This window comes from Pseudorca crassidens, chromosome 1, assembly GCF_039906515.1.
Source record: "Pseudorca crassidens isolate mPseCra1 chromosome 1, mPseCra1.hap1, whole genome shotgun sequence".
NCBI lineage: Eukaryota > Metazoa > Chordata > Mammalia > Artiodactyla > Delphinidae > Pseudorca > Pseudorca crassidens.
In genome coordinates, this window is record NC_090296.1 from 48,734,013 (window position 1) to 48,741,513 (window position 7,501).

Below are 7,501 nucleotides of genomic sequence, written 5' to 3' on the forward strand. Positions count from 1 at the left end.
ATATAAGACGGTGAACTTAACGGATTAAATGTGTATGTTTGGACTTCTCCACGGACAGGCTGATACTCTATCTCTCTCCTACTCAGGCCTCCCTATTCCCTAAGACACAGTACTACTGATAGGCCAATTAATAACAATGGCCTACAATGGCCTGTAAGTGTTCAAGTGAAAGGAAGAGCTGCAATTCTCTCACTTTAAGTCAAAAGCTTAGTGAGAAAGACATGTCAAAAGCTGAGACAGGCTGAAAGCTAGGTCTCTTGTGCCAAACAGTTAGCAAATTGTGAAGGAAAAGGAAAACTTGTTGAAGGAAATTAAAGTGCTACTTCAGTGAACACATGAACAATAAGAAAGCCAAACAGCCTTATTGCTGATACGGAGAAAATTTTAGTGGCCTAAATAGAAAATCAAAACAGCCACAACATTCCCTTAAGCCAAGCCTCATCTAGAGCAAGGCCTTGATTCTCTTCCATTCTATGAAGGCTGAGAGAGGGGAGGAAGTTGCAGAAGAAAAGTCTGAAGGTAGCAGAGGTTGGTTCATGAGGTTTAAGGAAAGAAGCCGTCTCCATAACATAAAAGTGCAAGGTGAAGCTGATCTAGCTACGATCTGCTAGAAGATCTAGCTAAGATCATTCATGAAGGTGGCTACACTGAAAAAATGATTTTCAGTGTAGACAAAATAGCCTTCTATTGAAAGAAAATGCCGTCTAGGACTTTCATAGCTGGAGAGAAGTCAATGCCTGGTTTCAAAGCTTCAAAGGACAGGCTGACTCTTGTTAGGGATTCAGGCAGCTGGCGACTTTAGGTTGAAGTCAATGCTCATTTACCATTCTGAAAATCCTAGGGATTTTCCTTAAGAATCAAGATTTCCCTTAAGAATTCTTAAGAATCTGTAAGAATTATGTACTGTGTGTTCTATAAATGGAACAATAAAACACGGATGACAGCACATCTGTTTACAACATGGTTTACTGAGTATTTTAACTCCACTGTTGAGACCAACTGCTCACACAAAAGAGATTCACTTCAAAATATCACTGCTCACTGACAATGCACCTGGTCACCCAGGAACTCTGATAGAGATGTTCAGGAGGTTAATGTTGTTTTCATGCCTGCTAACACAGCATCTATTCTGCAGCCCATGGATCAAGAGTAATTTCGACTTTCAAGTTATTTAAGAAATACATTCTGTAAGACTATAGCTGCCATAGACAGTGATTTCTCTGATGGATCTAGGCAAAGTAAATTGAAAACCTTCTGGAAAGGATTCACCATTCTAAATGCCATTAAGAACTTCGTGATTCATGGGAAGAGGTCAAAATATCAACATGAGCAGAAGTTTGGAAGAAGTTGATTCCAACCCTCATGGATGATTTTGAGGAAGACTTCAGTGGAGGAAGTGACTGCAGATGTGGTAGAAATGGCAACAGAACTAGAAACAGAAGTGGAGCCTGAAGATGTGACTGAATTGCTGCAATCTCATGATAATAACCTATAAGGACCTACTGTATAGCACAGGGAGCTCTGCTCATTATTATGTAACAACCTAAATGGGAAAAGAGGTTGAAAAAGAATAGATACATGTATATGTATAACTGAATCACTCTGCTGTACACCTGAAACTAACACAACATTGTTAGTCAACTATACCCCAATATAACATAAAAACTAAAAAAAAAAAAAAAAAAAAAAACTTGAATGGATAAGGATGCATGGATGAGTAAAGAAAGTGGTTTCTTGAGATGTAATCTACTCCTGGTGAAGATGCAGTGAAGATTGTTGAAATGACGACAAAGGATTTAGAATATTACATAACCTTAGTTGATAAAGCAGCAGCGAAGTTTGAAAGAATTGACTTCAATTTTTTTTTATGCAGCAGGTTCTTATTAGTTATCTATTTTATACATATTAGTGTATACATGTCAATCCCAATCTCCCAATTCATCCCACCCCCCCAATCCCCGACTTCCACCCTTGGTATCCATAGTTTGTTCTCTACATCTGTGTCTCTATTTCTGCCCTGCAAACCGGTTCATCTGTACCATTTTTCTAGATTCCATATATATGCATTAATATACGATATTTGTTTTTCTCTTTCTCACTTACTTCACTCTGTATGACAGCCTGTAGGGAACTGACTCCAGTTTTGAAAGAATTTCTACTGTGGATAAAATGCTATCAGCATTGCCTACTACAGAGAAATCATTTGTGAAAAGAAGAGTCAATCAATACAGCAAATTTCACTGTTGTCCTACTTTAAGGAAATGCCACAGGCACCCCAAAGTCAGCAACCACCATCCCCATCAGTCAGCAGCCATTAACGCCAAGGCAAGATCCTCCACCAGCAAAAAGAGTATGACTCGCTGAAGGCTCAGATGATGGTTACCATTGTTTTAGCAATAAAGTATTTTAAAATAAAGGTATGTAAACTTTTTTTAGACATAATACTATTTCACACTTAATAGAATCTAGTATAGTATAAACATAACTTTTATATGCACCAGGAAACCAAAAAATTTATGTGACTCGCTTGAATCAGGTTTTCCAGTCTCTAGTTCTGTTCACCTCCATTCAGTTATTCATATTATGGCCTGAGTAATCATTCCAAAAAGGAGATGTGATCATGATACTCCCCTGTTTATAACTGGTCAATGTTTCCGCCCTGCCTTCAGATTAAAGTCTAAATTCTTCAACTTGGCATGTAAGACCCATCATGCCCTGGCTCCTACCTACCCTCTATGAAGACAAAGACAATGGGAGAGACAAAAGCAATAAAAATTTTAAAATTGGAAAGAAAATGGACAACAAACTACGGATTTGGTAGGCCAGAGACAAATACTTTTTATGGTCATGAATTGTTAAGTTGAAAATTAAAAGGCAGAAAGCTGTTTATATTAGACAAAAACACACAGCAATATATATATATATATATATATATATATATATATATATATATATATAAAATAAAGAGTATTGTCTGGGCTTCCCTGGTGGCGCAGTGGTTGAGAGTCCGCCTGACGATGCAGGGGACACGGATTCGTGCCCCGGTCTGGGAGGATCCCACATGCCGCGGAGTGGCTGGGCCCGTGAGCCATGGCTGCTGAGCCTGTGCGTCTGGAGCCTGTGCTCCGCAGCGGGAGAGGCCACAACAGTGAGAGGCCCGCGTACCGCTTAAAAAAAAAAAAAAAAAAAAAGAGTATTGCCTAAGTTAATCACAGAGAAGAACATTAGCAAAAATACTATTATGCATAAATTGAGGACTAGGATAGTGCTCAGAGGAGGGAACATTATGTGTAAATGTAAGTTCAAAAAATAGGGAGCCCAAAGTTGCAACAATTTGAACAACAACAAAAGATTTTCTAGACTTGAATCAAACCGAATGATAAAAATCCATGTGTCTATACAAAGATACTGAGAGAGAGAGAGAGAGAGAGAGAGAGAGAGAAAGCCAATAGAGAACAAAAACAGAAATATAGATGAATGGAACAGGATAGAAAGCCCAGAGATTAACCCACATATCTATGGTCACCTAGTCTATGACAAAGGAGGCAAGAATATACAATGGAAAAAAGGCAGTCTCTTCAATAAGTGGTGCTGGGAAAACTGGACAGCTTCATGTAAAAGAATGAAATTAGAACACTCCCTCACACCATACACAAAACTAAGCTCAAAATGGATTAAAGACCTAAATGTAAGACCGGACACCTTAAAACTCTTAGCAGAAAACATAGGAAGAATACTCTTTGACATAAATCACAGCAAGGTCTTTTTTGACCCACCTCCTAGAGTAATGGAAATAAAAACAAAAATAAACAAATGGGACCTAATGAAACTTAAAAGGTTTTGCACAGCAACGGAAACCATAAAAAAGATGAAAAGACAACCCTCAGAATGGGAGAAAATGTTTGCAAATGAAGCAACTGACAAGGTATTAATTTCCAAAATATATAAACAGCTCCTGCAGCTCAATATCAAAAAAACAAACAACCGAATCAAAAAATGGGCTGAAGACCTAAATAAACATTTCTCTAAAGAAGACATACAGGTGGCCAAGAAGCACAAGAAAAGCTGCTCAACATCACTAATTATTAGAGAAATGCAATTCAAAACTACAATGAGGTATCACCTCACACCGGTTAGGATGGGCATCATCAGAAAATCTACAAACAACAAATGCTGGAGAGGGTGTGGAGAAAAGGGAGCCCTCTTGCACCGTTGGTGGGAATGTAAATTCAAACAGCCATTATGGAGATTCCTTAAAAAACTAAAAATAGAACTACCATATGACCCAGCAATCCCACTCCTGGGCATATACCAGCAGAAAACCATAATTCCAAAAGATACATGCACCCCAATGTTCATTGCAGCAGTTACAATACAATAGTTAGGTCATGGAAGCAACCTAAATGCTCATCAACAGAGGAAGGGATAAAGAAGATGTGGTACATATATACAATGGAATATTACTCAGCCATAAAAAGGAACAAAATTGAGTCATTTGTAGAGATGTGGATGGACCTAGAGACTGTCACACAGAGTGAAGTAAGTCAGAAAAACCAGTATCGTATATTAATGCATATATGTGGAATCTAGAAAAATGGTATAGATGACTTTATTTGCAAAGCAGAAATAGAGACACAGATGTAGAGAACAAATGTATGGATACCGGGGTGGGGGTGTGTGTGGGATGAATTGGGAGATTGGGATTGACATATATACACTATTGATACTATGTATAAAATAGATAACTAATAAGAACCTACTGTATAGCACAGGGAACTCTACTCAATGCTCTGTGTTGACCTAAATGGGAAGGAAATTCAAAAAAAGAGGGGATATATGTATGTGCATAGCTGATTCACTTTGCTAAAGAAACTAACACAACACTGTAAAGCAACTATACTCCAATAAAAATTAATTTAAAAAATTAGGGCTTCTCTGGTGGCGCAGTGGTTGGGAGTCCGCCTGCCGATGCAGGGGACACGGGTTCATGCCCAGGTCCGGGAGGATCCCACATGCCGCGGAGCAGCTGCGCCCGTGGGCCATGGCCGTTGGGCCTGCGCGTCCGGAGCCTGTGCTCCGCAACGGGAGAGGCCACAGCAGTGAGAGGCCCGCGTACCGCAATAAATAAATAAATAAAATAAAAATAAAGAAAAAAATTATATACACTATAATTCGAGAAAGTCTGTGTCATTTAAAAGCAGCACTAATAATAGAAAATGAATGATTTATAGCTAGGGATTATCTTCTGTATATCCCTAACGCTAAAGAAAACACACTGGATTATCTTTGAAGTCACTTCCAGTTTTAAGATTCTTGACTATGGTGAGTTAGATGGGTTTGGTGAGGATGTATTTTAAGTACTTCTGCTCCCTCTAGAGGAGCAATGTAAAAACTCAGGTCAATCAGCTTTTAAGAGTTTTGAAGTTAAATTTTGGTGTCATTGAAATGAGAAAGAATCCATTTGGAAATAGTCAGGAAAACCTAGTTTTAATTAACTATAATTTTAAAATTTAAAATTAATAATTCTCCATAATCATACCACTTTAGTATGATTCCTGTTTCTAATTTGAAATATGTCCTTCCAGTTTATTCTGCTGTACAATACTACACAGAAAATGCTGCATCCTGCTTTTTTCTTTCTTACTGTATTTTCTATGTAGTATCATCATATCTACAGAGTAAATCCTAATTATTCCTCCAATTGCTGGACAGCTAGGTTGTTTCCAATTATTCAATAAGAACTACATTTAACAGTTTTATTCATGTAGTATTTCCATGTTTGGGGAATTGTTCTCAGGACTGAATCTCAGCTGTGAAATTATTGAATCAAAAATATGATCTTTTTTGAAATGACAGTATATGTTTCCACATAACTTCCTAAGAGGGTTGTACCAGTTTACATATTATCAGTAATGTACAAAAATACCACTTTCAGCACACCCTCCCAGTTCTGGATGCTACTGTTTTAAAAAATGTTTTGATAACTTAGTAGACCAAAAAATGCCATCCCATTGTTTTCATTTGCACTTCTTTGGCTTTTGGTGAGGTTGAACCGTTTTCCAAGTTTATGAGTTTTACTTTCCCTTTTGAGAAGTCTCGGTTCATGTTCTTATTTATTGATTGATTGATTTTTTTTTTTTTTGGCCATGCTGTGCGGCTTGCAGGATCTTAGTTCCCTGACCAGGGATTGAACCTAGTCTATCTCACCGCAGAGAGAACTCTCTCACCACAGAGAGCCCTAATCACTGGACCGCCAGGGAATTCCCTCTGTTCATGTTCTTTATCTATTTATTTTGAGGGACTTACAATTTTCTTACTTAGTGAGCTCTTACTTTCACAACCACTACCACCACCACTGAGTAGTGGTACTAACACTTAGTAGTTAGTACTGGGCATCATTTGTTGAGCAACCATAATATGTCAAATATTGGGCTAAGAGCTTTACATATATTTTAAATCCTCACCACAATCCTGCAAGGAGGAAGGAGATTGAGTCTTCCAGAAGCTAACAACTTACCCAAGTTCACATGGCCTTGGATTGAAGCAGCATATAAACTGTAACTGTAAATTCTTTTCAAAGCCAAATACATCTTGGCTTTAATTAGGTGTCAAATAATGGCCATTGGAAATAATAAAAAGATAAGACATGCTTGGTTTTCTCTTAAAACAAGTTAGAGCCCAGATTAACGAGTTCCAAATTGTTAAACAGTTATTACTATATCATATATTGACTAATCTTTCTCTTCCTCATCGATTTGAGATGCATTCTTTGTCATTCATATAGTAAGATCTATATTTGGACTTGTCTTTGTTGATCTAGACTTTTCTTTGTACATACATCACATTGTTTTAATTACCATATCTTTGTGATTAAAACAGAATAGGGCTAATCTTTTCACAACTAATTTTTTTCAGCATTTTCTTCCCTTTTCATTCTCCAAGTGAACTTTAGGATCATTTTGTCAATGTAGGCAAAAATTATTCTTCTTTTAAAGAAGGAACTCAGGCTTCAAGATGGTGGAAGAGTAAGACGTAGAGATCACCTTCCTCCCCACAAATACATCAGAAATACATCTACATGTGGAACAACTCCTACAGAACACCTACTGAACGCTGGCAGAAGACCTCAGACCGCCCAAAAGGCAAGAAACTCCCCACGTACCTGGGTAGGGCAAAAGAAAAAACAGAGACAAAAGAATAGGGACGGGACCGCACCTCTGGGAGGGAGCTGTGAAGGAGCAAAGGTTTCCACACACTGGAAACCCTTCGTGGGTGGAGACTGTGGGTGGCGGAGGGGGAAGCTTCGAAGCCACGGAGGAGACGACAGCAACAGGGGTGCGGAGGCCAAAGCGGAGAGATTCTCGCACAGAGGATCGGTGCCGACCAGCACTCACCAGCCCGAGAGGCTTGTCTGCTCACCCGCTGGGGTGGGCGGGGCTGGTAGCTGAGCCTTGGGCTTCGGTTGGAGAGCAGGGAGAGGACTGGGGTTGGTGGCGTGAAC